This window comes from Mesoplodon bidens (genome assembly GCF_964165515.1).
Source record: "Mesoplodon bidens genome assembly, chromosome: 3".
Lineage (NCBI taxonomy): Eukaryota > Metazoa > Chordata > Mammalia > Artiodactyla > Ziphiidae > Mesoplodon > Mesoplodon bidens.
In genome coordinates this window covers 2,237,817-2,252,316 of record NC_138178.1, presented here as the reverse complement: position 1 = coordinate 2,252,316, position 14,500 = coordinate 2,237,817, and the positions used below count along the sequence as shown (strand labels likewise).

The following is a 14,500-nucleotide window of genomic DNA, read 5'->3' as shown; positions in this document are numbered from 1 at the left end:
ATATAATTTTATAACGAAGTTTTTAATAAGCATGCATTATTTCTATAATCAGAAACACAAATTAATATTTTAAAAGAATAGACCCATTGCTGGAGGTTTGTGGGCCTCCAGGATTGAACATTCAGGCTGTCTGGTTGGCCAGACACCGGCCTCTTATAGGTCAGCTGGTAAAACACTGACCAGCAGTAGCCTAACCCTTTGACTGTGAACTTGCCTGGGGAAAGTACAGCAGCTCTAGGAGAGGAAAGATTTCAAGACTTATGCAGCAGTTACAACTCGGAGTGGCAGAGTTGGTGAGATTCTTCCTTGGGGACAGTTCCTGGAGGTGATGGTTCAAGGCACTTGGGGCAGTGTGGGGGGCAGACCCGCAGGCTGCTGGGTCGCTGGTGTTTTATCGTCCTCCTTGAGTTGTGGAACTGCCCTGCCGCCTTGGAACTTGCCTGCTTGTGGTCCGAGGAGGTTGAGTGAAGGACTGATTCACTTTCCCCAAGAAGATGGAGGGAGACTGTGGTCTTCCAGACAGAACAGTTAGGGAATTGACGGGAACAGGATGACTTCCTTCCTCTCTGTACATGAAGAGAAAGTGGCTCTATTTGTAGAAATGGTTGAGGGAAAGAAACACGGGGCATATATGCTTGAGGGGGATCTTTGTGCGAAAGAGACACATTCAAGGAGTATTTATGGAAATTGCATTTGCGCTAATGCCTGACCCAGGAGCCTATTCCTTCCTCAAGGAAATTACATTTTAGTGCAGGGAGGCCGGCGACAAGCAACAATCATATAACAAATAAGGACATGGCGTGGAATAGTAAAAGGTGCCAAGTGTGCAGAAAAAGCAAGGGGTGAGGAAGCAGCAGCCCTGGAACGGACCCCATTGGGTCTGGGGAAGAAGTTGGTTCCCGGCTTCCTTCCCAGGTTGGGAAGGAATGGGATGCAGCCGGAGAAGGGCTTGTTGGTCTTGGGAGGAGGGCACATTCCTCCGAGGGGAGGGCGGGGGTGCTGGGGGCGGAGGGATGCAGATGTCCAGGTCAGGAGTTCCATTCTTGCAGGCCGAGGCGCAGAAGAAGCGGCCGCACCCTGTTCCTGGGCTGAATGACCTAATAAGGCCTCTTCCATCTTGCCCGCTGACAGTCGGGCCGCGGAGAGGACTCCCTGTTCTCCCTGGCAGGCGCTGCAGAGGCCACAGTGTTTAGGATTTCTGAGCACCACTGAGTGTTCCAGCCAAAGACTTTCCATGTGACCTTCCCCTGAGCTGGGGGGAAGGGTATGGGAGGGAGGGAGGGAAGGGGGAAGGGGAGGGGGAGGGGGGAGGGTGTGTGGCGGGAGGGGGGAGGCGGAGGGTTGGGGAGAGGAGCTTCCCATTTCAGCCTCTGGCACCAGGCTCTCTGCTGAGACCAGGCAGACAGGGAAGAGACAGGAGAAAATGCCAGGGCTCCAGCTGTACATGGAAGCTTTTCTAAAGTAGCTGGAGCTGAGAACAAAGGTAATTGAGACGGTAAAGAGAATAAAGGCCTGTTGAAGCATGGCATTTGGGGCTTGGAGGCATTTCTGCAGCATTGATGTGTTAAAGCCTTTCTTCTCGCAGGAGCCCCGACGCAGGGCTGGGGCTGCCGGTCACACTTCTTTCCCTGCCTCTCGGGAGATAATTCGGGAAAGGACTTCTCCACCTGGGGAGGGGAAGAGTGGGTTGTGTCCTATCTCTTTCAGACTCCTTGCGTGCTGAAGCTGGAGGAAGCTTCTAGATAACAATCACCGCGTCACATGTTGGGGCCTTGGCGAGCACCGTACAGGGAGAGCCGTCTGTCCAAGGCCAGGCCCAGGGTGTCATTTCTGAGAGGCCGGTCTCTGATCTGCCTCCATAAATAAAAGCCTGGAACAGAGGCTTTGTTTGTGTTTGCACGTTCTTTTGCCATTAAAGGGCACAGTTGGAGACAGGAGGTCCAGGCTGGTGAGAGTACATGCCCGAGGTCTGAAGGAGGATGCAGTCAGGGTTCTCAGGCTAGAGCTCAGGTTTTATGTTAAAGTGAATTTCATCACCTTTACATCGGCTGCACATAGAATGAGGCATGGGGTGTGGGGATCATTAGCACGATGCGTGAGTCCACAGCCTGCCTGGGGCCTTTGGGACCAGGCGGCGGCCTTCCCTGAGTGGAGTTGCCCCAGGCTGGCGTGTCCTTCGTGGCTGGTGGGGAAACAGGTGTGGGCTGTGGAGAGACGTGGAGTCCTGAGCCAGGAGCGGCCCGGGCGAGTCACTACTCGCTGCTGTGGGACGCTGGCTGAGTCCCTTCCCTTCTCAGGCCCTTTGTTTGCCATCATTGCGGGGAGGGGTTAGAGGAGGCCCGTGTTTCTGGAACTCTGCTGCTTGGAAGGTGAAGGAGAGCTTGGGGCTGGGGAGGCAGCTGCCACATGTCCCCATCCACAGCCCTGAGAGCTTTTTTCATGTAATATAGTATGTGGTATGTTAGAATATGTTTAGAATAGAATAGAATAGAATATTACCATGCTGGACTTCAGGGTAAGCTTGCATTTGCAAGAAGGATTCCGTTACCTGAAAAGTTTAAACACCCCTGCGTCAGGTGACTTCAGAGGCCCCTGGATCCATGATTCTATTACTCCTTAAACAGTCCTGAGCAGTGCCAGAGAAGACTGGCAGTGTTCACGCTGCTTACTTAGAAGCCTAAAAAAATGCCAAGAATTCACAGTCAGAAAAACACCCTTTGGTTCCTCATTTATCTGGAGGGCAAAACAAAGTCGCTTGACAGATTGTGTGGTTCTGGTGAAGCAGCACGGTGGGAGAAGACCTCGCTGATGCTCAGGACATTTGCGATTCCCAGCCAATTCGGCGCTCACTGTCCCTGGGACGTGCTTGAGCGCGGGAGGCCCGAGCCTGCCCTGGGGCAGGCGGCGGCAGCTCTGGAGAGCATGGGGCCTTTGCCACCTGTGGACGCGAAACTGATTTTTCTCACGGTTTACAGGGAGATGTAAGATCTGTGACACGTGGTGAGCCTTCAGTCTCCAGAAAGGAGAGGTTGCGCTGTTGAAGGTTAAGTGAAGTGACCAGAGGTGATGGGGGGCTGTCTGAGGGTGGGCTGATTGCCAGTCACCTTGTATGTAAAGCCATAGCCGCGAGGGCCTTTGCTAGTCGGTCTTGTTAAGGAAAAATCTGAATTTCAAGCTGCCAGACCAATGCTTGGGAACAAGTCTCTGGGCCAACTCAGCCTTGACATCTCAGGGTGGTTTCCCAGTTCTTTACTTCACTCAGCGAATATTTATTAAAAGCCTACCATGTGCCTGGCACTGTTTGAGAAGAGGGGCTTCATCCATGAGCAAGACAGATGCAAATTCCTACCCTCAAGGAGCTTCCATTCTGTTGCTCATTTGCATTCACGGCCACTTGCTGGGGGGCGGGGGTGGGAATTAGGACACAGAGGTCAGAGCTTGGGGGTTGGTGTCAGACACCTGGCTTCAGACCCTTTGCCTCTCCACTGGCTTAGTTCTCTCTTTAAGCAGGTTCAAGGCCCGTGGCCACTGCCTCGTCTGTTAAAGCGGATGGTGAGGGATGTGGTGGGTGGATTAAGCAGGTGACCCACCGGCAGCAGTTGCGGTGGTGCCTGGAGCACAGCCAGTGACCCGTACGGAGGCTGGCCCACTGCTGTCAGTCCTCTGCCTGCGCCCACCCCGCAGGGCTTTAGGGATCGTGCCCTTAACCCTCTGTTTGGTTGCCATGGGCGCTGTATCTGTGGAGGGCCTCAGCAGGACGTGGTGCCGTCAGGCGTGGATGCGTCCTCTGTCGCTGGCAGGCCGGCAGGTGCTGCTGTCCGGGAAGGGAGTGGTGGGCTGTCCCCAGGGCCACTGTGCCCACCTCCCCTGGGCAGACGGCCAGGGGGCTGCCTTCAGCCTCAGCGCAGCACCCACTCCAAGCACTTTGGCTTCTTGGTCCGGGCAGGCCGCCTGTTCTGGGTGAGAAAACCACGCTCCTCCTCACTGTCTCCCTGCGGCAGGCCCTCTGCTGTCCTGACTGCTGAGACCCAGCCCAGTGCTGCCCTGAACTGGCTGTGTGACCTGAAGCCAATCACTTCACCTCTCTGGTCTCAGTGTCCTCATTGTCAGAATGGAGATAACAATGCTCATGGCTGAGGGGCGCATTGTCAGGTGAGACAAGAAGGTGAAGAACCGTAGAACTGTAAGCAGGGTACTCATCCCCCCCATCAAGTCTCTATTCTGCCCAATCTTTGTCCCCACAGGCACGTCTGATCTGGCCAACTCTCCCTTCCCTCAGTACAGCCTTTCAGCACATTTGGCCGCATCTGCTGACTGTGAAGCCAGATTGGACCCTGGGAGCGTAAGAAGCACCCACCTCTGTTGGACTGAGAGTTTCTTGAAGCAGGGCCAGCTCCGTTCCTCTTTGAGGTGCCCCCTTCCTCTTCCGCAGGGCCGAGCCTGCAACAAGTGCCCGGCACACAGACGTGTGGGACAGACATCCCACGTGGGTACAGACAGACGTGAGTGCGGAGCTGGCCCCTCTCTCCTGATGTCCCGTTTATTTTGTGTCGTGTAAGGACATTGTTTCTGAAACTGTCGCTCAGAGATCTAAATTTAGACTTGCCAGGAGCCATTCTGCCAGGAATGGGTCTGAAATATAGTCCTCAAGGCTTGCCTTTCTTGGGCTCTCAGAGTCACCACCAAATAGCCAAGTCGGGGCAGCGTTCAGCTCAGAGTCTTGGAGGAGGGTCTGGTTGAGCGCGGACTGCTTGTACCACCACCTGGCTGCCTGGGAGGCCTCGCGCCCCGGTGATCCCGCAGGCTAGCCTGGCATCCCGTGGCCATGCCCCCAACGTGCGTGCTTCCTAGCCTACCTGTCCTGCCCTCCTGGCCCTCAGGGCCTCCTAGATGCTCGTCTCAAGGACTGCCGATGACATGGCAGCTCAGATGTACCTCTTGTACCTGGAGTTGAGAACTAAGGAGGTTTCTCTGCCAACGCCTCGCAGGTGACCCGGTCACAAAAGCCAGCGGAGAGTTACAGCTATCTTGGGGTCACGTATCCAAAGCTCCAACTTTCCCCTGATTATTTGAGTGATACAATGAAGACATTAATACCTAATATAGGAAATAGCCTGCCCGAAGGACCAGATTAATTACTCTAATCCTCCATTCCCCATTTTCAGTGAGGATCTGGTTTCCGTCAGTCATGTAGTATGTGGCACCAGATTAATCTGGGCAGGGAGAGTAAAATGATACAGACAGAGGTGATGGATGCGGAGGGCTAATGAGAAAACAGAGCAGTCACAAGTGCCTCTAGGATTTAATGAGACTGAGTCTGTGGGTCAGAGCGGAAATCCATCTCATCACCCTGGTTTTTTGTTGCCTCCCATGTCTCATTGTTTTAAAGCCAGTAGGTTGCAACAGCTCTTCTGGTGACACAGCTGAAGGAAATATTTGCGTGATGGCCCACGCAGGCTGTTGATAAAAGAAAGTCCTCAATAAACCATGCCTTCCGGTATCCATGCCCCTGGGTAGTGCCCTTCTCTTAAATCTGGGCTCGTCCTGTAATTTATCTCAACCAGTAAGCTGTGATGGAATTTACCCTCTGCTGATTCTGGGCTCTAGCCTTAAGAAGGCCCAGCAGCCTCTGCTTTTGCATTTTTGGATGCTCTGAGCTTCTATGTAAGAGGTCACACTACCTTAATGGAGACCACTGGAGGGGCATGTGGAGCGGTCATAGGAAGGGAGTGACGCCCTGAGACTCTACGTAGAGAGAGAGGTCTGACTGTCTCAGCATGCCAACGGAGCCCAGCCTGCAGACTCTTCGGACATTGCATATATATAATAACATCTCGGCATTGTGACTCAGCCACACTGATACATAAAACTAACCATCACATCATCTATTGGCAAAAAACTAGCGTTCTTTAATTTCACCAAGAGGGTCGTGTGCGCTTTTTGGAGAAAGAACCTGACTAAGGAATGAGAAGACCCGAACTGTGATTGAACCACTGCCACAAACTGTATCATCAGTGGATCTGTTCAGTTCTCTGACCGTCTGCCCAGGTTATGCAGCTAGCAACTGGCAGAGCGGGTGTTTGAACCCAGGGAGTCTAGATCCAGAGTTACTGCTCTCAACCACCACGCTAATGCTGAACTGCTAATTTCAGGCTCTTCTGGGGACCCAAGAATGGAGGGGACCTGTGGCCTACTTTGCAAGGCAGAGTCCTGGAGTTAGCCCTGTCACACACACATTGTGCCTTTGTGCCTTGTCCAGGCAGATGGGCCGGGGACAGACTTGCCAAGGGCTCTGTGTGTCTCCCCTGTCCCTGCCATGGCACAGAAGTAGCAAAGGGACCATGACACTCCCCCTTAATGTGGCTCAGGTGTGGTGCAGGGGCCCAGGGAGGTCACGTGCCCTGCAGCAAGGGTCAGCTCTGCAGCCACCTAGGAGGGGTCGTGACCAAGTGTCAGAATGGGAAGATGGCTATTACAGGAGATGCTCGCCTTCAAGCCTACATATGCCCTGAATGCCTTGGCACTAAGAAAACCTACTAGAACTCAGACACGACCCCAGGGAAAATGGGGAAACCTCTAATTAATTGATACTCCGCTCTCTGCAAAATTGACTTTTTAAAATAATTAATTAATTAATTAATCTTTGGCTGTGTTGGGTCTTCGTTTCTGTGCGAGGGCGCTCTCTACTTGCGGCAATCGGGGGTCACTCTTCATCGTGGTGCGCGGGCCTCTCACTGTCGCGGCCTCTCTTATCGCGGGGCACAGGCTCCAGACACGCAGGCTCAGTAGTTGTGGCTCACGGGCCCAGTTGCTCCGCGGCATGTGGGATCTTCCCGGACCGGGGCACAAACCCATGTCCCTTGCATTGGCAGGCAGATTCTCAACCACTGCGCCACCAGGGAAGCCCCAAATTGACCTTTTGTACAGAAATTAATTTGAACAATAGAGAAGCTAAGTTATTCATACGTATCTGAGGGTCAAAAACCTTTACACACAGTGCTTTCAATAAAACTGTGTTAAACAAAAGATTGACGTGAGTACTTTGAGTAGAAATCTGCTTCCTACAATTTGCATGCATTTGTTTTAGCCCCATCCTTTGAGCCTAATCTAGATGGTCGAATCCCTCTCCTACCAGATAACTCTTGTTTTTGACAAACCAACCATTGACAATCCCATCAGAGGACTCCTCACAGGTCACATTTTTTTTTTAAGATCAACATTATTGAGACATAATTGATGTACAATAAAATGCACCCAATTCAATAACTTTTGACAAATGTATACACCCATGTAGCCACTACCAGTCAAAATGCCCAACATTCCCATCACCCTCCAAGTTCCCACATGGCCCTTTGCAGTCATCCCTCCCCCCAGGACTGGCCCCGAGGCGACTGCTCTTCTGCCTCCTGTCATTCTATATTAGCTTTGCCTTTCTAGGAGTTCTTCTTTATAAGTGGAATCATATGTCAGCACGTTTTAAGTATCTATAAAATAAATGGGAAAGCCAGAGAAATCCCATCAGGTGGAGTGGGGACCACTGATGTGAGTCTGCTTGGCCAGTTTGCCTGGCGCTGCTGGGACCAGAGACAACTCACCTCTCAGAGGCAGCATTACTCGGTTCCTGGTCTCAGGATCCTTTCCCTGTGGCTCTCTGTCTTCACGACCACTTCCCTTCCCTCGTTCTTGGAGCTGTATTTCCTTTCTTGGCCCGCATCTGCTGACTGGGGAAGTAAACAGCCAGTGCAACCCCTGGAGAAGCATCTTTGCTGAAGCGTTTGCTCATCTTTGGGGAGAAGCAGACAGGAAGTGTGTGTGCACTCAGCTCTCACCGACAGCCCAGATAACATAAACTCCTCGTTTCCTCCATAGTTGGGTCAGGATTTGGCCTCTCGGACACAGTGAGGGGACTTTCAGTCTCTCGTTATCAAACAGCTGGAAGCCCCTCGCTCTCCTGGCACCCGGGGCCAGCTTTCCCTCTCCTGTCAAGAGCTTCGATTTGTTTTTTATTTCTTTTTCTTGATCTTGTTCACCTCCATACTGAAAAGAGTGTGAGGGAGAGCGATGGTCTAGTGTTTGAGTCATTTCCTCCTCTCCCTAAAGCCGTCTGGTTCTTCACCCACGTGAAGAAGATTTTTTACGGCTGAGGAGGAGTCCAGCTAACCATTGACATGTTGTTGTTATTCTCCGAAAAAGTACTTCCACAAAAGAGTGACTGGTGGAAACCGAAGACATGTGCAGAAAAGAGAAGATGTATAAACCCGGGAGCATGACCCTCCCCTGCATCTCTGTGCATTATCAGTGCAGGCAGGGGATGAGCCTGTGCCTTCCACAGCATGTAGGCTGGACCAGTGGGTCCCAAAAGGTGATCTTCAGACCAGTGGCCTCAGCATCCCCTGATGTATTAGTTATCTGTTATGTGTAACAACTTGCCCCCAAACTTGGTGGCTTTAAACACCAATAAATATTTATTATTTCTCACAGTTTCTATGAGTCAGGAATTTAGGAGTGACTTATCTGGGAGATCTTGACCCAGGGTCTCTCATGAGGGTGCAGACAAGGTGTCGCCCAGAGCTACAGTCATCTGAAGGCTCGACCAGGGCTGGAGTGACATCTTCCAAGGTGGCTGACTCCCAGGAAGGTTGGCCTTCCCCAGAGTGTGTGATCTGAGAGACACAGAGAGCCAGAGCCAGAGACACAGAGAGGATAGAAGCTGCTGTGCCTTCTAGAACCTTGTCTTGAAATCACACACCATCACATCTATCAGATACAGTTAGAAGCGAGTCACTAAATCCAGTCCACCTTTTGCAGGGAGGAGTGTCAAAGAATTTGTGGATGTATGTATCCATCACTGTAGCTTGCTGTTCATTGAGTGGAGCTGGGTCTTGGCGTTGAGACGGAGATCTCTGGGAAATTTTCACTGTTTGATATTACGTGGAGCTGGCAGGTCTCTTGTGGACCAATGTCCTGAACTTGGCTCTCCCACCTCAGAGGCACAGCCCTGATGCCTGGCTGGAGCACCAAGAGCCTGTCATCCACACGGCTGCTGTGTGCCTCAGTTTTCCCCTCTGTAAGCTGGCGGGAGTAAGGGCAGCCTCCAGTTTATGCTTTCAGTGAACATTTTAGCATATCCAAAGAACACTTATTGGGTGTCTCATATAAATATGCAATATTAAAACTGGATAGATCTCATGCTTACCAGTAAAATTCAAATCATCTCTTTGAAAATTTTGGAAAACTTCCAGACAAGAGATTCTCCGTGGACTAGTGAAATTTGTGGACTTGTTCTATGTTTAAGGTTTTAGGCATTGAAAACTTCTGTCCTATTTCCTAGGATAAAATTCAATTCTAAAAGGAATGATAAGGAGAGAAGTGATTGATGAACTTATGATTTCAAACCTCTTTATTACTTGAGATCTGGAAACATCTTGTGTGACAGGCAGAAAAATGGTCCCAAAGATGTCCACATCGTAATCCCCGGAACCCGTGTTACCTTCCATGGCAAAGGGACTTTGCAAGTGTGGTTAAGTTAAGGATCTTGAGATGGGGAGATTACTCTGGAGTATGTGAATGGGCCCAGATTAATCATGTGGGTCTTTAAAATCAGAGAACCTTTACCTGCAGTGGGTAGGGGCAGATGTGACTGTGGAGGAAGGGTCAGAGAGGTGCAACTTTGATGGCTTTGAAGCTGGAGGAAGGGGCCACAGGCCAAGGAATGTGAGCACCTCTAGAAACTGGGGGGGGGGGGAAGTAATGGACTTTTCCCTAGAACCTCCAGAAAGGAACACAGCCCTGCTGACACCTTGATTGTAGCCCAGTGGGACTGTGTTGGACTTCTAATACACAGCTGAAATCGTGTCACTTTTCATTAGTCACGTTTATGACATATGACAGATTTATTAGATGTTTAGAAGCAAACCCTAGCACAATAATTTTTTTATGTTATTATGTTCATTGCTGGGTTTTCCATCCTAGTTTTCCACATTTATCTCAGGATACCTCAGGATGGTGCTGATGGACTTCTAGACATGAAAAAGGACCCTGGAATTACTCTCCAGGAAGCTCCTTCTTCCCAACCCAAGAGACGAGAATGTGGCCATGCACCAGGACGTGCCCAGTGAGAGGAGAGGCTGTAACCGTGGGAACTGGGCCTCTGTAGAACAAGATGTTAATCCTTAAAGTCGTTTTTAATGAAACATAAACATGGAGTTAGTGTGAGGGCCACAGTTTCTGGGTGGTTGGTTCTAAGTTTGGCAATCGGGATTTAGAGGGAAAATTCACCAGTTTTAAGGGCCTCCAGATGTTCTTCTGGTTCCAGCCAGAAAGTTTTCATCCTTTATGGTTACTTTTTATTGTCAGCAGCAGAATTTTGTCATAATGTCTCCAAATTGGTGGAAGTGGCCGTTAGTCACCAAACAAACCCCAAATAAGAGTTTAATCTTGGGGTCACTTTAAGTGTTGCATCATACCCCACTTAACTGATAATTTTTTAATAGTATAGTTGCCAGGATTTTCAGTTTGTATGACAATGGACTAAATGACTATCTGATGACAATCAGTCACTGAGCTCGTATAAATACAATGTCCCACTTTAACAATGGTTGGCATCTGGCCTATGTTTAGAAGGAGGGAACAAGGATGTCAGAAGGCCGCCATCTTGTGTGAACAAGAGGCAAAAGGCTTATTGCAAATTACAGTGAACTACTTCGTCATAGAATTTAGATTAAACACTCCATTCACATCAGTTGGGAAACACTGAAGCAGTTACTTTTCAGAAGCACTCTTTGGGAAATACAGAACTTAGAAAAAGAAAAAGACAACTTCTGTTTTCTAGAGCAAGAATTTTGTGACCACCTACACTTAATGAAACTTGACTCTACAGGATTTGCTCTGGAATTTGGTTTAAATTATGTGACACAGTCTAAAAAGAAGTAAATCACTTCTACTCATGCTTCAATTTCCTCTGAAGAAATGAGAAGAATGACAAGAACAGTTCACCTTTCTGGAAGTCTCGTCTGAGAACCGCCGTCCATGTGCCATCTTGGATTCATTAGGAAAGGACTGCATTTGGTGGCTGCAGTGAGTTCTCATATGCTGGTGATGCCACAGCAGGACCTGGTGGAATTAGGGTGAAAAGGTGCTTGAAAAGCCTATGTTACTTGCCTATTTATAAAGGACTGGCTTTATAACTTGTTAATAAGTCACATACAGCTTGTCCTGCCGCTTTTATCAAGTGCTTTTATCTCTGCTTATATTCATTTGTGTCACTGGATAATTGTTGAGGTTGACTCACCAGGGCATATGGGTTCATGGGTAATTAGGGCCCTGGATGATAGGCCCCTCAAACCACTTAGCTACTGAAGCCTTATGGCTACTGACAAATAATAGAATCTCTTTGTTTTGTTTTGTTTTTATAAAATGGTAATAAATCATTTAACTCTGTACTAAGTCTTTAATCAGCAGCACCCCCCACCCACACCCCCACCTAGCAGAGTACATTGGGAGTTTTACTACTTACAAAGAGGAAAGGTCCTTCCAGAATGTTAGAACAAAGGTGAGATGTCACTTCCGATCCTAAATACACGTGTAGATTTCACTGGGGAAGACTTCTCCCTTCCCGTGTTGTTTCCGTTCTCTTGCTCATTCAGGGTCCACACAAGCTCTTCCCAGCAGGGAGACACGGTAGCAGTGGGCCCAGCCCCATCTGGAGGGACGGGCAGGGCACACAGCTGGAGTGGACAAGATTTTAAAAATACATGTTTCAGCGTTCATAAATTCTCTCCTCTGCTGATAAGTACTTTTGAAAATGTAAATCGCAGGCTCATTCATTTAGGACATTTTCCAGCAGGTACTCACTGTATAAAGTCTTCTTAGACTACCCCTGGCCCCCTTCAAAGCCCAAGGCTGATTTCCAACATCTACAGTCTCTACAGGGCCCTATAATTACCAAGGCAATGAGCGTTAGACCCTGGTGGTCTGCGGAATCCAACCCTCTCAGGCAAGGAAAGGCATCCTTCTGCTAATTGGAGTTCTGGTTTTTCTTCCTTAAAATCAGCACGTGTGATATGATGGGTCACATGTGTGATGATGTGACGTGATCACACGGGGGGTAATGAGAAAGAAGTTCTGCTCTAATACAACGTGTCACTTCATCTCCTCCCCCCCCTCCCCCATCACACTGTTTAAAATGACGGCAGTAAGAACAATTACAACAGCAACGAAGAGAGCCGGCATTTACCGAACACTGATTGTGTATCAGACACTCTGCCGAGCGTACAGCCTTCACTGTATCCTCTAATCCTCAGGACGACCTACCAGCCGGGCGTCATTAGTATGTTTACCCCTATTTTACAGATGGCCCTGAAGCGGCTAGGATACTTGACTTTGGGGTCAAGCATTGAACACGTTCTTCTCTTGCTTTTAAAATGTATTCATCTGTTCTTTTAACAAAGATGTATTGAGCACCTTCTGTGTCCCAGGCCCTGTTTTAGCCTTAATACACTCTTGGGAAAGATGTAATGAGCTCAACAAACCCCTTTGTTGTAAGAGAAGAAAGGCGGTTTTGTAAGAGCAGTGGAATTCAGAGGAAGACGAGGGAACTAACCTCAAAGTTTACTGCCTTCCTACTTCTGCCCCAAGCGACAGTAATAAGAGCCTCATCTCACAGGTGTGTGTCCGTCACCCTCACCTTTTCACCTGGGTGGGGAGACTGTTATCTGGGGAATGTGAAACGTTCTTCCTCCAGGCTTTCTGCGAAGTCTGATGGGGAGGTAGGGCCCAGAAAGGTGGGGGGAGTTTCCAGGTCTGAGAAAGCTCACTGATGAATTTAGAATCCTGGTATCTCTGTCTGAAAGGACCCCAGAGGCCCTTGGGTCCAGCCCTTAAACCAAGCAAGATCCCCTCTTGATAAGGGGTCAGAGCACCTCCGTTTGCATACTTTCTGGGGAAACTGGGGAACTCTCCCTCATGAGGCAGCCCATTCCGGTGCTGAAGGCTGTTCTTCATCCTACTGAGCTGACATCTTCCCCCCTCATAACCTGTGCTCGCTGGTCCCAGCTCTGTGCTCTGACGGCATGCCAAATACATCTAACTGCTGCCTAGTAGGAATTTAGTGCCCTTAAGTGTCTAAACTCAGTGATCTCATCCCCACTAAGACTTGCTTGCTTCTTCGGCCTTCTCTTATGCGTTATGATTCCTAAACCCTTCAGTCTCTTAGCCGGAACGAGAGAAATTGGAAATAAATGGGCTGAACTAACCCAAGGCTCACTGGGAAGAACTATTAATCAACACACACTTAAGTGACAAGAGGCAGTGAAGGAGGTGTTGGGGGTGGGGGCAGCCCCTCTGGCCATGAAAACAAGGACAAAGGGTCTCTAGAGTCGAAGAGGTCGCTGAGGTCAGGGCTGATCTGGCTGGTATTTGAGCCCCTAAATAATGCTTAGGACACTCAAAATCGTTTTTAGAGGGCCAGGCTGCAGAGTCTGATATACTAGGACTAGGGAAGCAAATCTAATGTTTCTAAGAGCATCCTGGCTCCTGCAGTTTATGCAGCTGTCTCTGGGGGAAGTTTTATTTACAGGAGGAAGGGGATGGGTGGAGTTAAAGCTACGGATGCACTAAACTCTCTTGGAAAGGACAGCTACCATGAACCCCAGTTCCTTCACCCGCATAAACATTTTTCCTATCTTTTGTAAAGAACTGAAATTGAGAAAAGGCCACCCATGGCACCATAATAATGCCCACTCCACCCGATGACGCCATGATGCCAACCTATGGACTCTAAGAGTGAGTAAGGGCTTCATTTTTTAAGGTTGCTTTTCAGTGATAAAACCAAAGGAGCTAAGGGTAGGTCATGTAGGCCAATCCAGTCCCCGTAATAGAAACACATTTTTTTCTATTTATATGATGGCAAATTATTTTGTTGTTTGCCTTGCTTACATTGTCGGTGGAATTTGTCTTGGGTGAGCACACGAAGCTTGGTTACAACCTAATGTGTAGGTTCAAAGCCATGTTGATGTTAGGCAAGTGTCATTTTGTCCTAATTTCTTCCGCTTAATAGAATGCCGCTACTTAACCGTGTTAATTGTTGCTACACGTTGCCAATAGTTCCGGTGATGATGATAAGGCCTCTGATAGGAGGGTAAATAGCAGTAGCTCCATTTTGCAGGTCAGGCAAGCTGAGGCTGAGAAGAGTTCAGTGATGTGCCCCTGAATAACAGACCCCAAATAATATCCCAGTCTACTGCCCAGTGCTATTTCCCTTGCAGAATTCTCCAGAACATGAGCAAACTAAAACGGAGGTGTGAGCATTAAATCCACAGAGGCGCATTTCCATTCCAGACCAATGGAAAATGCTGGCGACATCCATTAGACCTATCCATTGCACAATTAAAAAGAAAATAAAACGTGATCATTATGTCCTAAACAAAATCAGCAAAAGGCAAGTCTCTACATCTTTGAAAATCTTAACGAGGTTAAGTTTTTAAAAGACAAGGGTCTCCCG

The 14,500-nt window shown here is 49.1% G+C and overlaps 1 long non-coding RNA gene across 1 annotated transcript; it reads left to right on the top strand.

Annotated features, from left to right (window-relative positions):
* Positions 1-1,377: 1,377 nt before the first annotated feature.
* Positions 1,378-8,580, top strand: LOC308614537. The gene is made up of 4 exons (XR_014015409.1): positions 1,378-1,483; positions 2,976-3,043; positions 4,002-4,152; positions 4,245-8,580. It is a non-coding gene; the product is annotated as an uncharacterized lncRNA (long non-coding RNA).
* The last annotated feature ends 5,920 nt before the right edge of the window (positions 8,581-14,500 follow it).